The sequence below is a fragment of the Cryptomeria japonica genome, chromosome 4 (genome assembly GCF_030272615.1).
Source record: "Cryptomeria japonica chromosome 4, Sugi_1.0, whole genome shotgun sequence".
NCBI classification, from domain to species: Eukaryota; Viridiplantae; Streptophyta; class Pinopsida; order Cupressales; family Cupressaceae; genus Cryptomeria; species Cryptomeria japonica.
The window spans coordinates 736,618,000-736,639,782 of record NC_081408.1 but is presented as its reverse complement, the minus strand read 5'-3'; positions in this window follow the sequence as shown (position 1 = coordinate 736,639,782).

Below are 21,783 nucleotides of genomic sequence, written 5' to 3'. Positions count from 1 at the left end.
ATCATCTTGGAACTTGTGTTAGGGTAATGCGGTTCAATCTGAGCTGTAGATCTTCTTGCCGACTTTCCATTGCCTTAGATTTGTTAACAAACTTCTTCCACGGCTTGCCAATCATTTATCCGCTCCAGCTCATCAGCTTCTTTCATTAAATATTACATGTAAACATTTAATGCATTATGTTATAGCTCGGTTACAACTCGGTGAATACCTAACTTTACTCGGTAGACATTCTGTCTTCATTAACCGACTGCGATAACCTTAGGGTTTACTGACTAGGTTCCTTAGGGTTTACCGACTAGGTTCTTTGCCTGATAACATAGTATAGTATTAACCTTTACATTTTACAACATATGTATGATGTTAAAACAATCTAAAACATCAAGATCTCATCATTGTCTGACTCGGTAGAGTTGCCCATTGAATAACTTATCCCTTTATTCATCATATTCTTTCCTGTGTCTTTACCGACTTCTTTATAATCTTCATATCATATTTCTTAAGATATGGCAACATCATACTGAATTAGAAAATCAATTTCTTGACATCAATGACAAAATAATAATATCAAGACAGTAAAACATCTTTAATCAGTTATGTCCATAATCATCAACAACCTTCTCAATATCCTTGTTATATTGCCAGCAACATTTCTGTTAGTAGTGTCCTAACCTTCTGAAGTACTTTATTCTTCTTTTGTATGGCCAGTTGCTTCTCCTGTTTGGCCTTTGCTTTGCATAGTTCACCAAATTCAGTGAGTGCTTTCCCTTTCAATTTGGAGATGTCTACATTGGGCAACACTATCGGTTTAGACAAGTCAACTTTGAAACTATGCTTTCTCACCTTCCTTTCTTTTCCTTTGGTTGGTGGCACTAATACAAGTGCTTGTGAGGCTTGTTGACCCTCGGTAGGTTGCTTGGTAGATGCAACACTTTGGTTGGTTCCTGTAGCCGTTGTAGTGTCCTTGGGTGGCTTGATGCTAGGGGTCTCAGCTATAACATTTGCAGTGCTTGTCTGTGCTTGAGACGTCTGATCTTTGGTTGTATCTTCTGTTGCTTCAGTTTTGGTACCTTTGGTGCCTTGCTCTGTGTCCTTGGGAACTTCGGTTGAGACAGGTGGCTTCACCGACGGATAAGGCTGAACTTGTTCTAAGACAGATTCACTAGAGACAAGTTTTGCATAGGTAGTGCCTTCAATCATTTCCTGCTCCGGTGCTGCTTCTTCCATTACATCTTCATCGATTTGAATAGTGTCAACCGGGTCTGGACATTGCTCGGTGACATTTGGATCTTGCTCGGTGACATCAACAATTTCAATTTGAGATTGTTCACCGACATCCTTTTGTTTGAATATCTCCTGCCACTTGTCTTTTGTCTCATTCTCCACATCTATGTATAGCCCATTCATCAATTTTAAGGCTCTCTGTTTGACAAGAAATTTAGAATTGTATGTGGTCAAATGCTTCTTGATTTCTGCTATGGACATATTAGGAAATAGATGGACTAGACTTCTTTCTCTTATTTGTCTCTCTGAGTCCATTGCATATTTCCATCTATTATCAATATGTAAGTATAGTTCACTCGGAAGTGACTTTGCTAGTTCTAATGGAGCTAGTCGAAACTTCAGAAGTGTACAGATGACAATTTCTTCAATTTGTCACTTCTCATCATTATTCCTAGTCTCATACTTAACATATCTAAATCCTGCAAATCCATCGCATTCTTTAAGATTGGCACAAAAATTTTCAACACTGTGAATATTTACCTTTTTGCTTTTCACAATCTGAAATTTATTTGCATCATCAGACTCTGTATCACTCGACTCTTTTGCCAAAATGAGTCTCTAAGTAGATTTCTTATAGGTCTTGGTTATGTTGGGTGCAGTAACACTCTTTTGTTTCTTACTCGGTGATGCAGCTGATGCTCTAGTGTTGGGTCTCTTTATTGGTGGAGTCGGTAGGGCCTTTGAGATGTCCTGTTTCTTTCTTTTCAGAACTTTACCCTTAGGCAACTCTGTGCTTAATGTTATTGCTGCCTCTTGAGCTTCTGATTCCTCTTTGGTAATGGCAAGATTTCCTTTGACAGGTGTAGAGGAGGATTCTTCTCTGAATTTCTCAGATAAAACCTTTATCATTTTTGTAGCTTTTCTTGTAGCCTTAGGTACTACAATGCTCATTTTTACTTTCTCCTTCACCTCTTCATAGGTTCCATACCTTAGTTCAGTTGCATGCCTTGGCAATGATAAATAGGCATCAGTTTTTTGCTGTGTTATATCATAATCAATCTCATAACCCATTGGTTGCAATGATTGAGTCCTCGGTTCAACAACATTTACATAACAATAATCAGTGTCTACCTCAAAACATATATTGTCCTTGTATTTTTCTACCAGCTGTAGTGGAATCCTGTATCTGTTGTGCATTTTCTCTTGGAACTTGCTGAAGTAATCATCCATGATATCATTAATTTTAGCTCCTAACTTCTTGATGAAGTCATTGGTCTGATGGGTGATAGGTTGGTGTAGCTCCCATACTACTTTACCGACTGAGGGAAAGAACTTCTCAAAGTAGAAAAACATGCATACAAGTAGTGAACCAAATTTTAGTGTATTTGCCGAGTTGTTCTTCTTTGGCTTCCTTATTGTGTTCAGGTTCTCAAACAAGTTCTTCAGTAGTGCTTCACACAAGTCTACTTTCATTCCCTTCTTCACTATTTTGTAGGCCAAGTCAACTGCAGCACATGGTACACTGTTTTCCCTTGCAGATTGGAAGAAACAGTAACCAATTACTCTAATTGCAAACTTGAGTTCTGCATCAGTGACATTATTCAATTTCAGTCCTCAGTAATCAGTGACATTATTCAATTTTAGTGCACTTTTGATAGTTCTTGCATCCACAACTCCGTCGTTGATGACATTTTTTTTTTGTTCCAGAAACTTGGTTTGTCGCTATTGAAGCGTGGGCGAGGGTCATCCTTTGGCTCATTATATATCTTGATGAGCCCTTTCTTGATGAGAGCTCGCTCACATTTTAAGCCTTTCATGATCATGTCATTGAAAGAGTCTATGTCTTTTACATCGAGGTGAAATTCCATTTCGTCATTTAAGTTGGAAATAAATATTTCCACTAGTTCTTGTTCAGGTAACTTAAGAGAACATCTGCTAGACATTTGACACCATTGTTGCAGAAAGACTGAAAATAGCTCACCCGGTTTTTGTTTAGTGTTACATATATCAGCCATGGTGATATCACGTTCAATGTTGTGTGAGTAATGTGCTAAGAATTTATGGATTAACTCTTCAAATGTCCTAATGCCACCTGGTAATCTGGAAAACCATGATGTAGTTGTTCCTCCCAAGCTTTGGGGAAAAAGGCACATTAGGTATGTATCCTTTTACATGCCACTTCGAGGCAAGCTGAATGAAATTCTCTAACATGATCACAAGGATCTCCTTTTCCTCTATACTTTTCGAACTTGGGTGTTTCAAACCCTCACGGAAAAGGTGACATATGAAGATTCCTATCAAAGGGATAGGGACAAATTTCATTGAGTGAAAATTGATTTGTTTTTACACCACTATGAAGTTGTTGGGCGAGATTTTTGACTTGTTGCCGCAACATTTCTATTTCATTCGGAGGAGTAGGTGGGGGATTACCTTGATGAAAGTTGTATCTAATGTGTTCTCGACCTCTTTCATCCTCATTAGGACTTTGGCATTCTGATGCTTGTCTTAGTTGTGCAACATCGAAGTTAGAGGGTAGTTTAGCCCCTTCTTGAGCAAGTCTTAAAAAGTGAGCATCAACATTACTCTTGAGTATCTCATCAAAAAGTCTATTGAAGAGAGGGTTGTGATGCGCCCTTTCTATTGCCGCAGGAGTAGGAGTGCCTGGATTTTCATCATTTACATTTCCTCAAAGAGCTTCTTGGAACTCATTGATATTTTCTTCCTCTTCCTCTTCAATTTCTTGTTGTCTAGATCGTTGATCTGGTATGAGCCATTTTGTTTATAAGTTTTTGTTGAAGTTGGGTGAAAATGATGATGAGTTGTTGATGAAATGAGAGATTTATGTTGGTGTGGTGTGTTGCATATGGATCTCTAGCACTTTAAAGGTAGATGTGACCAAAGTTCTTTCTTGAATTGCTTGTTGTGTTTGATAAGGTTTGATGTGATAAGGTTTAGAGAAATCTGAGATGTGTTACAGACTTAACTACCTAGTAATGAGAGGATTCACTCATAGACTAGTTTTAACCTGCGTAGAAATATCTCTTAGGACAAGTGTATCCTAGATGTAGAGACACTCTAAAAAGTGATGTTTTGCATTTGATTCAAGCAATATTAGAATAGAACTTAGGATAAAAACCTTTGGGTGTGTTGAGAGTTGGAATGGAGTTGATGAGATATGGATATGATAATGGATGAAATGTTTTAACTTCAATTAAAGCTTTGTGTCACATATGGGACAAATTCTTCCTCTTCTCTTTCGGGAGTTGGTGGTTCTTCCCGAGCTACGTTATATGTGATGCAAATGTCTGGAAAGAAGTCAGGATTGATCTTGCCTCCTTTGTTTTTGTGATAACTTAAAGCTTGATATTGTGTAAAAGCTCTGCGGTTTAATGACTCTGGATCAAATTCATTTGATTTCCCTTGAAGATAAAGACGCATGTAACGTAAGAAGGCTCTATGAGAGACAAAGATTTGTCTATTAAGATAGAATAATTTCCTCCTTTTGATAAGAGTCTTTGTAGTACCCCTACCCTAGTCTATTTCTAACCTTGGTTTAATCTTGATCAGTTTATCGTGATATTATGATTATAATCAGATGTTGATTTTACGCATAGCTATTGATGTGGTTTTCTCACTAGTTTTATGCTAGTTGTTTAGTGTTCTTATTTCATGGTATTCATCGAGCTAACGCATTCATTAGGTTATTATATATGTATGCATGTATGATCGTTGGCTGCAGGAGATTTCAGGTACGAAGTCGCATGAGTGCGAGGTTCGTCGTCACCTGGTTTTACAGGTTTGAGCATACCTTTTTAATCCTTAGAGTCGGATTAGGTGGTCGTAAGACCCTAGTCGACCTTAGTCGTGCTCAAGTGAGCATCGTCAGTCGTCGTCGGTAATCCCTTCTTGTTTGGGTTTGCGAGTCGTCTGTTTGGTTGACCTTCTCGGTTTGCGTGCCTGGTGTGTTTGGTTAATTGATGAATTAGTCCTTAGTAATTATCGTGATTAAATATGCGTGAGTGCATTGATGAATTAATGGATTAATTAATCTGGTTTCCGTTATGTGATTTTCGTTGTTAATGGATTGCCTGTTTTAAATTGGAAGCAAATTTGATTTAATGATTGAATTGGAATATTTAATGCATTATAATTATGCTGTTGAAAAGAACGTTTTAGATTTTTATCGCCATAGAATTAATTGTGTTCTGTTGGCTTATTTGAATTGAAAGGTTAAATTGAATTGATTGTGAAAGAAATCGATTTTTAATTGATTAAGCAAGTTATTTTGTTGATAGTTAAAAAAGAATTAAATTTTATGAATTATTTTGTAAATAAAAGATTTTATTCCAAAAATGGAATTTTTGGAGTCAACTCCTCCATATTACCCAAATTTGGGAAAATTGGAAGGATGGACAAATATGGGAAAATTTGGAGGAATGGACATTTTGGGAAAAAAAATTTTGGTTGGAAGAATAATTTTGGACATTTTTGGAGGATTTTGGATGGAGGAAGAAGGATCTGGGCAGCTGGAGATTGGGATTCTTCAGCCGATCTTGCCAGGAACGCGAGATCAGGTAGGACCAAACTCTCAATTTTAATTTTTCGTTTGAAATGGAAATGTTCATTTTCCTCATTGCTGTTGGGCGTTGGGAAAACCCCATTGTGTTTGGAGAATTGGAATTGTTATCAAATCCCTGTGCTGGGCGTTTGTGGTAATTTCGGACTGTGTATTTGTGTTTTAAAGAAAATATATTTGTATTAAAACCGGACTGTGTGTTTTAATTAGCAAATGTATATATTTAATTGTGATTTGGGCGTTGCTTCTATTTTCGGCCTGGGCGTTGTTGCGTTCGAACCTGGGCGTATTTGTTTTGCTTTGTTCGGACTGTGGGTCGGGGTTTGGGAGAGCGGGGAGCGGAGCTCCACCCGCTCCCCTCCCCTTCCCCACTTTTTCCCCCCCGCTTGCCCCTTGCTTTCCTTCTCCCCGTGACGCCTGGTTTGTCGTTGGTTGGTGCGGCCGTGGCGGTTGCGGCTCACGGCGGTGGCCGCAGGGGCTGCGGTGGCCGCAGGGCGCCGCGGCACCTGCGGGCACCACCGTGAGCGCCGCTCGCGGGAGTCTCCCTCGGCGTTAGGGTTAGGGCACAGCCCGCCCTCGCCCATATTTCTTTTTATATATGCGTTTTGTTCTTAAAACATGGTTTTAAAACATAGTTTATAATATCATTTTTTTTAATGTATTTTTTTTTTAGTATTAAAAAAAATGCATATGAATTTTAGTATCATGTTGATGAAAGTTATTTTTTTTAATGTTAAGTTTTTAATTGTTCTTAATTATGGTTAAGAAGGCAATATCTGGACAAATGTTAATTTGGATATTAATTAATTCTATAATGGAATTTATAAGTTATTTACTATTCAATTTCATTTTGTGGATTATGCACTTCCCTAATTAAGCTTTAAAACTGTTGATTTTCGAAATTGAATATTGTTGCTTATATTCTGATTGATCTTGGATTATTGAATCTAGATCTTGACCGTTGAAATACGATGTAAGTACTGCTTGATGATGTTAAATTTTATCGTAGAACAGACCATTGAGTAATTGTATAGTAGTGAAATACTTAGCGTTGGGTATTGAAATTAAACGATATGCTTTGGAAATGATTATCTCCATGTAGACTCTCTTTCTATATTTTTATATTCCGTGATCCATCTTATACAACTGGGGTTGAAAGTATGGAATTGTAGAGGTCGATTTTAGACCAGTATGTTGATGACGTTGTGATTTGAGATTAAATACCTTGTTTAATTGATTAATGGTTGTTTGAGTTTAATTAGTATGAATTTGGTTTAAGAACTCATTGTGGCTTTAATTTTGCCTGTTCGATGCTTGAACCTTAGGAGTTAGAAAACCAAGAACAAATTGTCCCTTGATGAGGTAGATGACTGTAACCTGTTTTTAGAGCATGTAGAAAACTTGATCGTTTTTAATGTTTAAATCAACTTGAGGGAATAATGTCTTTTCTGATTATTGCATTGCGAGTTTAATTACTGTATTCGCTTTAATTATGAAATGGCATGTTTTGCTTTGTAAGTAGGACCCTGTCGTATGGATGATTTGGTGTTCCTGTTTTAGTCCTCGATTTTCGAGTTGACTGTTGTATTGTGATGTTGTCATAATTGGTCATATCCTCTTTGTGTGAGTCGAATAATGATTCGTGGTTAACCTTAGTTGTCAGGTCTCTAGTTAGAGTACCGTCAGTAAGTGATTACCCTTGAGTCGTGTTTGACCAGATGATTGGTTCTCTCTTCTTGAACTCCGTTCGTCTGACCATGTGTATTCCTTGGTTCGAGTTCGTCTGAGTTAGTCTAGTGTCGTATGGGAAAGTGGCTTTCGATTGGGGGCCGCGCCCAAAGTGGCTGCTGGATAACCCGTCGAAAGTGAGTCTAATAAGTGATAACCTAAGTAGATTAGAAAATAATCTCTAAATAAGATAATGTGCCTCACACATGGGACGAATGCTATCATAGATTCGGCATGCTGTGAGAAGGCCTGAAATGGAAAACTACCTTCCTTGTCTTCACGAGAGGATGTGTGGGTCCACATGAGGCTTGGATGGGCCGGAAGTTCGGATTAGGTTGCCAGGGTTACCAGTGTATGGGCCGGGACCTATGAAGACTTGCCATGGTATCCATACCAGGTTGTGTGATGACACTTGTCCCTACGTTCGCTAGTGTGTTGTTGTTTTGTTCTGTTTTGAGTACCTTTGTGAGTCGTCCTTTGTCGCTGCCCTTGTGAGTGTCGGTTTCATGCTAGACCTTGGGTGGTGATGGTTCAGTTTTATGGATGCTCTCTTGGTCCTCTTGTATTAGCTTGGATTATGTTCAGCTGGATCCTGTTCTTTCTAAGGATCGTTTATGTATTATTGACCGTTGTGATCGTGTATATTGCTTATGTATCGCCTTGATGGCTGGATTGTATGGTGTAACCTCTTGTACTCTTAACCTTATTATTTATCAGAGGGGGTCTTGCAGTTGAGCAGACCCGGAGATGTAGCCCTTTAGGGGTGAACTCCGAGATCATTATGGTGTTATGTGGTGTATTCTCTTATGTCTCTTTATTCAGCTTTTTCATGTATGATTAATTTATGTAGAATGGTTAAGTGGATAATTGGAATTAACTTTAAATGCTTTTATTCAGTTCTTTCTTGAATGCCATGTGGATCGAATGCATAATTGGTTGAGATGCGATTTATCGTAATGCATGTGTGAAATCGTCCTTTTAATGCAATGAATTGGATTATGGAATAATGTAACTTAGAGTAATGAATTATACTCAGTTGTTGTTAGGAATTTAAATATGCTTGGAAAGATCTCTTATGCTTTGATGAAATCCTAGGGTATTAGAATGTTATATGTATGGGTTGTAATTTTAAATGAAAAGATTGAATGAAGTTTATGAATGGATCTTAGGTGATGAATCTTGCTTGTGATTTATATTTCCATCCTTTGAAAGAAATTATCCTGATTGTGAATTATCTCGTTATTAAGATATTCAGCTTTTGGATTAATTGTGTGTGTAAAGTGTATTGTGAAAATTTAAGTAATCTCGTTGGGAAACTCTTTAGGAGATTGTCGTTAATGTCTTCCGCTATGTTATCCGAATCTTTGTTATCGTGTTGCATCTTATGTGTTGTAACTTTAAAAAAAAAAATTTGCACTCTATTCTTGTGTTATGGCTTTATCCCTTCGGGGTTTCCTGGCGGGGCATTACAGTCTTTGAGCTCAATGGTCTTTTCTTCAAATTAATGTGTTGATGAAGATTCTTTTTTCTCAAGATGTGAAGAATGGTCATATAGTTTGATACTCTTTCTCTTTGTTTTTGATCTTTTGTTGGTGTTTGGAAATGTTTATGTTGGATGAATACTTGTTCTTGGAATTTGATTTTTGATTCTTTTTTTGACAAGAAAACAAAGCAAGCACACAAACATAAGAATGTTGCCTAAAAAAGGCTAAAATAAGTATGGGTCTAGATCAACCCAATCCTTGGACTTTTTATGACCCTTTTCCTTTAAATGTATTTTTTTAGGTGTGTTTCCAAAGCATGAAGTTGGCTCAATTTGCACTGGTCTTGACTCAAAAACGAAAACACTTCAAACACTTTTTATCCCTAAGGTCAAATGGCCAGTTGCGATAAATTCAGCCCACATCTTGATATTTCTTCGACTTTGGTACTACATACCTTATGAATCCCGCCATGGTAGGTAAGGATGTGATATACTAAGTGTAGTCACATAAATCTGTCCACTTAATTAAATGAATACTTAGTATTTATTTGATTATTTAACCATCAATCAATAATTAATTAAATTAATATTTAATTAATTCATCTTAACCCTCTTCTCCTATTAATTAAATAAATTATTCAATTTATTTGATTTAATTCACTTAACCAAATTCAAACCATTAATTAAATAAATAAATCATATTTGTTTAATTAAATCTTCTCTCACATTTAAATAAATTAATATTTATTTAAATCCCCCAAAATTCCACCTCTCACATTTAAATAAATTAACATTTATTTAAATCACCTTTATCCTCTACCCACTTGTATTTTCCTACAAAAGCAAGTTGCACAATTATTTTAAATAAATAATTTATTTAAATCACCTTTATCCTCCACCCACTTGTATTTTCCTACAAAAGCAAGTTGCACAACTATTTTAAATAAATTATTTATTTAAAATCCTATTTATCCTCACCCACTTGAAACCTTTAATGGTTTCCCTTAAAGTATTCAAACTTGATGGCTTTAAAGTCTTCAAACTTGATGGCTTCCTTCTATAGTCTTCTTAAGACTTTAATGGTTTTCCTTAAAGTCTTCAAGCCTTTAATGGTTTCCCTCAAAGTCTTCAAGCATTTTAATGCTTTATCTTCATTTTTCTCATTTAAATAAATTAATATTTATTTGAATATTTATCCAAATGCAAATTACACCATTTAATTGAAATAAATGATTTTATTTTAATTGAAAATACCAAAATTTCTCCCACTTGCATTTTCCTACAAAATCCACTTGCATGCCTAAACCCCTTCTAGAATTTTCTAATCACTTCTAAATAACCTAACCCCTTCTCTAAACTTTGTCACATTCCTAAGCAAAAGGGAAGTCACTTCTCAAACCCTCAAAGTCTTTGATAACCATTAAAGGCTTTCAACCTTCAACCACTAAATGGCTCAAAGTCTTTGATAACCATTGAAGGCTTTCAAACTTCAACCACTTAATCCCCAAAGTCTCCAATAACCATTAATGGTTACCTCAAACCCTCCCACATGGTTAAAACATTTGTTTTGACTCAACCTCTACCCAACCCAAAGGTCTCATCAGGCCATTAATGCTTTGACCATGATTATCTCTTAAACATTTGCACAAAGGTTTATCTTTGGATTAACTCTTAATCCAGTGGGTAATCTTAATTTGGACTTGACCCTTAGCCTCTAGATAACCATGAGGTCTTCTCAGGCCTTTAATGCCTCCAACCTCTTCTCTCAACCCAATCTTATGTTGACACTTGTCACCATTTTATTGGTGCCAATTGTGCACATGGATCCCCAACTTTCAAACTTGGCCCTTGATTAAACCATTCAATCTTAACCCTTCATTTCCCCATTTCTTCTATAAATAGAACCCTTCTCCTCAAGCAAAGAAGGAAGCATTAGAGTATTGTTGTTATACCGGCATTAGCATAGAGCTTTCTCATAGCATCACTATCTACACTTGCATAGCATTTGCTTATCATATTCAACTATCTTGAATCTCCATATGGCATCCATGGCTAGTGCTAAAAGCTTTGAGCTACACTCATTTGGGACTTGGAGAGGAGAGGAACAAGGGAGGAGCAACTATGAGCATCTTGATTAGCTATTTTATTCTATGTTTATATGCTTTCTATTTCATGCTTAATATCTCTCTTGATATGCCTGTTTAGGATAATCTTTTGTTGCTAACACTAACGTTTGTTTCTTGTGCTCTTGTGTGTGTTGCCATCAAACAAATTTTCTAATCCTTTTTGCAGAGCATCACTAAGTCTGGTACAAGCATAACAAATAGATGATCCCTATGATGGGGGAGTCATCACTTTCATCAAGCCACAAGTGACTTTTCAAAAAACTATGTTTCTACTCAAGGAAATATGTATGGTGAGTATCTTGGGAGAAAAACCATCTATGCTCTTGCACTGAATTGTATCACAAATATCCTCAATCAATAGAACAGGTGGGCTACTACTTAAAGGTGTTTAGTAATGTTCGATGTTTTTGGACATAAGTTCATTCTGCAGTGACTCACTTAAGAGCCTTGTAACTTGTGGTGGGGCCCATTTGTCCTTTCGGCAAGTTACACTATAGGAACAACTATACCCGAGGCTACAACTTTCACTCTCACCTGATTTCTATAGCAGCTCGAAGGATTTACCGCGCGAGGTCATTTTCAAGATTGATGTGTCTCTTGACAGACCTCTCTTAAAAAGATAAAACTTGAGTGTTACTAACTCTTTTCTCTTGCACTTAGGACCACGAAAGCCAAGGGAGAGGATAGTGTGTGTGTGAAGTAGGACCACTCGATAAACTCTTTTGTACAAGTGTGCCAAACACAAAATACACTTGTTCTTTTTAACTCGTCATTGCAATGATGTTTTATCTATTTGGAGATGTTGCTCCAACAACCATGATGTTCTTTTTAACCTCCAAAGCAATGTGTTTGAGTAAATTAGAATTTGAAATCCTAGTCAACTGAAATAAGAGCACGTATGCATGAAGTAAATCATTTGGCAAAATAAGACAAGTTGATTGTTCTTTTTAGTTGCCCAAAAGTGGAAGTGTGGATTGTGAATTCTTAGTTTGAGGCAAGAAATAAATTTTTGTCTTGTATTGTTTTAAGCACCAAAAAGAGAGTGTATCCTAACTTGCAAGAAATGAAATTTGTGTTGTTAGGTTTTAGAGCACCAAAACAAAATTCATCCTAACTTGCAAGAAATAAAATTTGTGTTGTTCAGTTTTAGAGCACTAAATGAAAATTTTTAACTTTTAAACAACAAAAGGAGTTAGTTTAAACCTGCACAAGAAACAAATAGTTAGGAAAATCTGAACCTATGGTGGGCTTCTACAAGCCTAAGAAAACTTATTTTTTTAGTTACATGGCCTTTTTTACAACATTCTGTTACAATAGCGCTACTTTGTGGGCAAACAGAAGCGCTACTTAATACAAACGCGCTACTTAAAACATTTACAAATGCGCTACTTAAGCCTCAAAAGCGCTAATATACGGACAATAGCGCTAAATTTGAGACAATAGCGCTATTGTGAATACAATAGCGCTAGAATATCAAATTGCAATAGCGCTAAAACGCGATCAAATGTGCCAGAGCGCGACCTATTTTTGGGTGTTTGGATTCACGTTGGGTTCACCAAATGATGCTCTGCGAAATGGGGGAAGGTTAGACTAGAACCTGTGGTCATATAACACACAAAAACACAAGAAATCGTTAGTGTTAATCAACCAAAAACTAATCTAGGCAGGCATATCAAAAGAGACACCAAAAACATGAAGAAATATTTAACTAGGAAAGTAAATATAATGAGACATCTCCAAATGCCTTCTAACATGTTCTTAACTCCTTCTCCTTTTTTCCTCTCCTCTCCAAGTTCCAAACTAGTGTAGCTCTCAACAACTTTTTTCACTATGGATGCTTATGGAGGTTCAAGATTGAAATGTTTACTCTAAAATGCTATGCAAACGTGAACAAAAACTAATATTAGATGCTATGATGCTAAAATGATTTATTTTAGGCCAAAATAACAAGATATTAATGATTTATGGTAAATGCTCTCTAAAATTCTCTATAACTTAGATGCATACAAGTTTCCAAGATCTGGATTATGAAGAAATGGGCTCTATTTATAGGAAAAATGGAGCAATGGATGGTTGAGATTGAGTAATCTCAACAAGGGTCAGGATTGAATGATATTCAATCCATGTGATGGCTTTCAACCCAATCCCAAGATGACAAGTGTCAATGTGGGATAGGTTGAGAGGAGACGGAATAAGCATTAAATGTTTGACATGACCTGAGAGTTAACTTGGGAGTTAAGGTCAAGGTTAGGTTGAATGAATAAATTCTTTATTCAAAGAATAAAGCTTTTATCCAATGGATAAACTCTTGTACAAAGGCAAAAGGGATAACCATGGTCAAAGCAATAAATGCTTGAGGAGACACACGAGTGCAAGTTGAAATAACCATAAATGGTTATGTAAGAGCCATTAATGGTCATGTAAGAGCCATAAGTGGTTTGGAAGACTTTTAGAGGTTAAATTGTTGAACACACAAAGTATTAAATGCTTTTCAAAGACTTTGAAGTCTTTGAGAAGTGACTCCAAGTTACTTAGGAATGTAACAATAATTAGGGGATGGATTAGGTTAATTAGGAAGGGTTTAGAAGAATCTAGAAGGGGGTTTAGGAGTGCAAGTGGATTTGGTGGGTGAGGGAAAATAGGATTTTTAATTAAAATAAAATTAATTTATTTCAATAAATGTGTGCAAGTTACATTTTTAGGAAAATGCAAGTGGGGGGATAAATGATTTAAATAAATGTTTTATTCAATTTATTTAAAAGAGGAAAAAGGGGATTAAATGAAATAAATATGATTTATTTATTTAATTGATTTGTGAATTTGGTTGAATGAATTAATTAAAATAAATTGAATAATTTATTTAATTAATAGGAGAATGTTTGAAGATGAATTAATTAAATATTAATTTAATTAACTGATGGCTAGTAGGTTTTAATCAAATAAATAGCAAATATTCATTTAATTAAAATGGACAGATTTATGTGACTACATCTAGATTTATTAAAAAAAATTCACTGGTCATGCAAAATATTTAGAAATCAAATTCAATCATGTAGATCTTGCCTACTCTAGCCGGCTAAAGGTTCATGTGCTTTGGACATAAAACAAAATCAAACTACAAACTTTTTTCTGACTACAAATTTTTTTCTAACTACAAACTTTTTTTTTTTTGGGTCTCAAGAATTCAAAGTGTGTATGAACATCAATTTAAGCATACAAAATGTGATAGCAACTGCAATGGTAAACATGCATGCAAAATTTAATGATTACATAATATGAAGAAAGTGTTGGAGTTGAGAAAATACAACACCACAGGAGCCCAAATGATCTTTGCAAGTTGAAAAACCTGATACAAGGAGAAGTAAGGAAGCAAATCACAGAAGAAAGAAATACACAGAAAATATGCTCAAAAAGAGAGAGCTCAATATTCACAAAATGTGTAATGTAATAATCCTTCTTCTTACAAAGAAAAGAATGAACTCAACCTTTAATAGGTCAAGAAACCGTAAAAGGGAAAACCTAGGTTTGCACATAATAATTAATAAAAGAATTAATTATTATGCACCTAAAGTTAGATTAAGTGTAAAAGAGATAAAGGGAACTTAAATAATTAAACAAATATTGTTTACTTAATCAAGTAAATACCCGAATACTCTAACAAAAAGTAGATTGTTGAAAATAAAAAATAGATTGTTGAAAATCAATATTTTTCAAAAGACAACCTATGATAATTTACCTGTTATTATTTTCAATTGATGAAATGGAGATTTTGTTTGCAATAAAGACCAAATTATCACTACTAAAAATGAATAGTTGGTGCTACATGTGTTCAAGGAGATATGTAGGTGATTGTTTCCCTTGCCATTTTTATTGTAGATTGTTTTTTCCCCTTCGTCACAAACGGTAGGTTTCTATTGTTTTATGGGCTTTCAATCATTTTTTTTTAACGAATGAGAGAATGAGAAAAGCAATGCAAGCAATGAGATATCATTTTTTTTGGTACGTTAAAATACAATGCAAGCAATTTTGTATTTTTTAAAATTTATTTTATTTTGGAAATATACAAATTGACAAATTGGTTGGCGGCCAAATGCACGTCAACTTAAATGAGTTTCATTTTTATTGACGGAGAATCTTACATCTAGCCTAATATGCCTCTCGACCCAATAAAATAAAAAAAATAAAAAAAATATAGTTTTCATACATGCATTTAAGTGTCACAAACACATCAAATTAAATACTTCTCTATATTGAAATATAATACACCTTTTATATAAAGAAGAAAACACCAAATTGAATGGAAATCATGATAGGATATGAAACACCAAATTTAATAGAGATCGTGATAGGATATGTTATACTTTTATTTCTGTGTACCACATGATAAAAAAAAAGGAAATAAAAAAAAAAACGCTAAGTTATGAGAATGGAGATATAATCGAGAAGTGGCCGATGAAAAGACCGTAAACATTCTTTTAAACTAAAGAATTTTTAAAATAATCTTTCTAAAAAGATATTTGTGCATAAAAAAATTATTTACTTAGGTTTTGAATTTGCAATTTAATATTTTTTTAGTATTTTGTAAGAAAAATTTAATCATGATTTATTAAAAAAAATCTTGATATATTTATTTTCAATTGTTAACTATTTTATTCTTAGTTTTTATTTTTCAAAAACAAATCAACTATGAATATTAATTATTCATAAATTTATTTTTAAAACTTAAAAATAAATTAAATATTATAAGTACTTTTAATTATTGATTTATTAAAATATTATTAATCTTAAAATTCAATTTACAAATAAATACTTCCTAAATAAACAATATTTAACATTAAAAATTTATTATACTTCAACTCTTTTAATTTATTTTAAAAGTTTAAAAATTAATTAATTATTGTATCTGCTTTTAATAATTGATTTATTAAAAGTTGTTATTAAGTTTATTATTTAATTTATGAGTAACTAATATAGAAGGTGTTTTCTTTCTTTTTTTACAAAGGGTTATTATTGGTTGTTTGTTTAACAAATCTTTTAAATGTAAATATATTTGAAAAAGAATAAGAATCTATCCAAGGAAATTTGCAATTAGAAAAATATATTTGAAAAATTACTTGATACAATTTTTTTTATATTGATTATAGAGTAACAAAACAGAAGTACAAAACTAAAAGTTTTATAGCCTTATCGGCCTCAAAAACTCATGCTACTATAACAGACTGTTAATGTTCGACTCTCCTAGATCCCTAAATACAAAGGATTGACAAGTGTTATACATCTCATTAGATACAAAATTATGATACTATGCACAATGACTGAAAGTTCACATCCATGCAACCCAACCCATGGGGCCTTCCATCCAGACCGACCTCTTGTCATCTCTCATTCGGGCTGAGTATATCATCTGCTGGCAAATCAAGGCTCTATTGCCTTTGATTTCCTCCAAAAGGGCATCCAGGGCACTAACAAAGGGTGTACCTTCAACGTTGAGCCTATGCCATGCGTAGCCGTGAGAGAGCTCATGTACAAAGATCCTGGTATGGCCATCACTCAAAAATCTCAGGAACTTCTCCTTATTCAACCTGATCACCAATCCACCTCAGAAGAGACAAAATAATGTGTGAGTCTACGAAAAGACTCAATAAGGACCATCTCTTTTCCTTGAAACCTATCTTCATTTCTTATCTTCCATACATACCAAAGAATTTCACATGATAACAGATTCCAAAATAAATTGCTGTCTTTTTTAAGGCCTTTAATATAACCGGTAACAATATCAAGAAGATTGACATGCAAATGAGAAACCAAACATTAGTCAAATTTCCCTAGCAATAATGTAGTAAAAAAAAAATGCCTATTAATTTCAATAACTTTACAAATGGTACAAAACACATCTATATTATGGTCAAATCTGATAGGAAGCTTATCAGTAATTAGTAGCCATCTAACAATCTTCTTCTTGGGAGCAATCGACTTGTTCCATACTGATTTAAACAGCTTACCCCATCAGATGGGCGTCAAGTCAGTATACCAAAGAGAGTTAATGTGATTGAGAATGCAATCATTGTGCATAAGAGAGTTATAAACTGAGATAGAATTCAACTTATATAACTTAGTGTTGTCACACCAAGAGAGGTCAACCTATTTTCAATAGTTACACATCTTTTGGGGAGCTGTAAGGCAACATAGACATTAAACATTATATTATAAGTTCTCCTATTGGAAGTAGGAAGATGATAATTACCAGAGAGATCATCCCAAGAGATTAGATCATCATTTAACCAAATATATTTAAATCAACAAATACCTCTGTTAGCCCAACTTCTAGCCGAGCAGTCTTGAGTGAGGGCAAGGGGTTTACCATTGTGGAATAAATTCCACCATATAGACCTTTCCCCACAAATTAGATCATCCCTGCTGACCTATTTGTTAGATATGTTATGCCTAACACTCTCCCACGTCTTCCAAATTGACTTGAACATTGACGAGCCCGCAGTAGAGATAGAGAAATTTCTAGCTAAGAGGTCACTAAGAAGAAGGGATTTCCAGGATTTCGAAGTCTTGGGAACACCCAACTTAATATTATTCCTAATAGGCACCTTCCATGGCTCATTTCCTTCCAATGCATGAAAAATCCATTTAGCTGCTAGGGTGATCCCTTGAATTTTAAGATCCTTCAGCTCCAAACCTCTGATAGCCTTATCCATACAACACCATTGCCACTTGATTGCGTGAGATTTTCAATTTCCTTTTCCGTCTGACCATAGGAAATTCCTGATAATTTTTTGAACCTCATTAATTTGGTAGTTATTGAACATCCATACCGATGCATAGTAGATGCTATATGAAGAGAGGATTTTTTGACAAACTTGTACTCTCCTAGCCAGTGAAAGGTATTGGGTATTCCATTTGTTAAGATTCCTTTCAATCTTTCTTTTGATCCAATTCCACATATCCTTTAGACATAGGGATACTGAGAACGAAATCCTGAGGTATTTGACAATCTTGTCAGGACCCCCCCACTGAAACCCATAGGGAGCAAGCCAATCAGGAGGGTGATCCGACCCACTAAGCAAGGTCGATTTGGCCTAAGAGATTTTTGCACCAGATGCTTCATAAAAGATCTTAATTTTAAGGGATAAGGAGTCCATGTTTCTTTTAGCAAGTTCTAAAAATAGTGCAATATCATCTGCAAATTGAATATCAAGTAGGTCAAATTTATCCGATAGAGTGACTCCTTTTATTCTAAGAGATAAGGTGTCATCTCTTAATAGGTAGTATAGCGCTTCCGATGCAATAACAAAAATAGAAGGGGTAAGAGGACAAAATTGCCTAATGGATCTACTAAGTTGAAAAGCTTGTGAAATAGAGCCATTAATTTCAATTTGCACATGGGCATCTGTGAGTAGGACCTGGACAAGGTGACAAAATACCTCAGGAAAACCAAAAGCTTCAAGCATCATGATAATGAACTTCCACTCAACTCTATCATAGGCCTTTTCAAAGTCAAGAAGAAACATAGCTGCCTCCTGACCTGAACTATTAGCCCACTCCATTGCCTCCCAACTAGTGATCAGATTTTCAAGTACGTATCTGCCTTTAATAAAGCCAGTCTGAGTGCTACATATATGCCTAGGAAGAATATTTTCCAATTAGATGGCTAGCATTTTGGCTAGAATTTTATATGAGACGTCGAGTAGAGTGATAGGTCTCTAGGTTTTTACAAGGGCCTATCCCCTTCTTTAGAAAGCAATTTAATAAGTCCTCTATTAATTTCAGCCCCAAGGGAGGCTTTTCCAGTGGCTTCCTTATACACTTCCAGCAGGTCACCATCAATCCAATTGATATTGGCTTTGTAGAATTCAATGGATAACCCATCCGGGCCTGGGGCCTTATCATTGTGTAGTGAATTAATGGCACTTTTGATTTCTTCCACAGAAAAAAGGTTGGTTTAGCCTCCGGTTATCTTCAGGTGAAAGGATCTTAGGGATAAGAGAGAAACATCTCTCCCAGGAAATGATGGATATGGGTGAGTCCTCGGTAGTGAAGAGATTCTTGTAAAAGGAAAGGAATTCTGCCACGATGCCATCCTCACTAGAGATCTCTCTATTTTCAATCCACAACTTATCAATTTTGTCCCTTGTTTGCTTCTACTTAAGATACTTAAAGAAAAATTTAGAACTTGAATCTCCCTATTGCAGCCATTGTATTCTGGCTCTTGTCCTTTCTCCTAAGGATCTATCATGCTACAACTTCCTAAGTTTATCTCTAGCCAAAGCCATCGACTGGGAAAGAACCACATTACTCGGGTTAGATTGGATCTGCTCTTCGGCCTCTTGCAGGTTGGATGTGAGGATAAATTCAACATGTCTCCCATCCTTGGTTTTCTTTTTTCCCCTGGTCTTAAGAACATTTTTCCAACAAACCACAGAGGCGTTCCATCTAGCAATATGGGAACTAGAGTGAGAGTTCCATATATTAAAAAGCCTAACAATGTGGAGGGCAGCAAGGACATCCTAATCATCTAACAACTTTATATTTAGAATAAATTTGCTACTACCCTCTATGTTTCCTTTGAAACCGTCTCTGAATGAGAATTGGAAAATAATGGGGTGATGGTCAGAGAGAGAGGAAGGCTAAACTCTCACCGGACAACCTTTAGAATCACAAGAAAAGGAAAAGAAGTCTTTATTGGCATAAAATTTGTCCAGTCTAGAATAAATCCTAATTTGTCCTTTTTGGTAGTTGCACCAGGTAAACCAAATACCTCCATGGGAAGATCTCGTACCTTCTAATGGGTCATACAATCTCTTCATTCCTTTCAATTTGTCCAATATCATTTTCTTTCCTCCTTTCCAACCCACTTTGAAACCTCCCCTCTTATCCTCCTGCTGCTCAATCATGTTAAAGTCTCCTCCTATGATCCATGGGATGTCAAGTAGGGAAGCAAGCCATTGCCATAACTTATCTCTCTCCTAATAATCATTAGGGGCATAGACTATACAAATACCAAATGTGTTGTCACCACTTTTAACAGAAACCCATACTGCTCTGTTACATGGGGATACACTGAAGCACACAATTTCTTCTCTCCATTTTGAGCTGACTAGGATCACGACTCCCCCCTTCCATTTTTCATGTTTGTACAAAAATTCAGAGCATCTTTCCAGACAAAATTCAAACTAACATCCAATGCAAAACTGCTTGCCTTAACTTCTTGAGCATGACAATGTCTAGTTCTCTATGTTGGTTAAGCATTCTTCTGACAATATATTTCTTGTTGGGAGATTCCACCCCCCAGACATTCCATGACATGCACTTTATAACCAACAATTACTTAATTTTCTTCCTTAGCAGCTTGGAAGCTGCTAAAACACTTGGGCATGCTAAATTTACGGTTAGACTTCTTGTGTATCGAAGAGTTTTTATTTTTGGATCCTAGAGGTTTGCCTCTTTTCCTCCTCGCATTAGCCTCTATTTCAGAAATTTCCTCATCCAACACTCCTCTCTCTCGGACCCCCTCACCACTCATGACTAAGTAGTTGGAAACTAGGTCTATCTCAACTTCAGACTCATGGTTGCCCAACGAGGAGACATCCTGCGAGTAATCATTCTCAATTATGCCAACCTTGACAAGAGTGGGGGAATTGTTAGGGTTTGACCTACCAATGAGAGGGTCAGCATGGATGATCTCATAGACCACATTGTTAGGATCAATCAACTTATTAGACACAGGGGGGGCATATATCGTAGCATTAGTGTCTTGAAAATGCCGAGGGCAATCTCCCTCTTCTCAGGAGTCCACATGATCAATCAAATCCTTAATTGGCCCAGAGTGAGAATCAAGAATTTGAAATTGATTGGTTTCCAGTAGAATGGGGTCACTACCGAGAGGAGGGACGATTGTCTCTGTCTTCCCCAAGCCAGAGATACCCTGATCAAGCCCCTCAAAATTCCTAATGATAGTTTTGACTAGAGACCGCCTACCATTTTTATCAGACAAGTTACTCTCAGGCGGAGCTTTAAGAACATCTTCTTCCATGCGTGACACAGAGGGGCATTTCTGCACATGTCCACGTGCCCTAATTCTTTCCAGTGTGAGCTATTGTGCATTCTTCCTCCTTGACCGCTTGTCCTTCCTAGTTACCACCTGGAAGCCCATATCTTTCGATTCCTCCAACTATGAGATGGCTTCTGATACAAAAAAATATGGAGGAGGGTCAGCATTGAAGGTGCCAAAGATAGCAAAGTCATCAATAGAAGGGAGTATTACATCTTTCTCACTCGGGAAACTTGGAACGACTTTATTAATAGCATCTGTAAGAGAGTCAAGCTGTCCCACTAAGGGAGAGACGCCGCCCAGATTGGGGGCCGAAGAGGAAGGGAAATCATCAGATTTAGAAACAAGATCGACAGGGTTTTTAGAAGTCCTTACTTGATACAATTAAAAAAAATATTTAATAATAGTAAGATATTATTTAGTATTAAATAATCTTCCTGGACGATATTGACGGAGGTTTAATTAAAGGACTAAAATTATTGAAGTCATAGTTTATTATAAGATTTATCATGTCTATAATGTTATATGATTTTTTCGTTATAGTATTATTTTTATTTATATTATTTAATTTTTTTTTACATTTTACTTT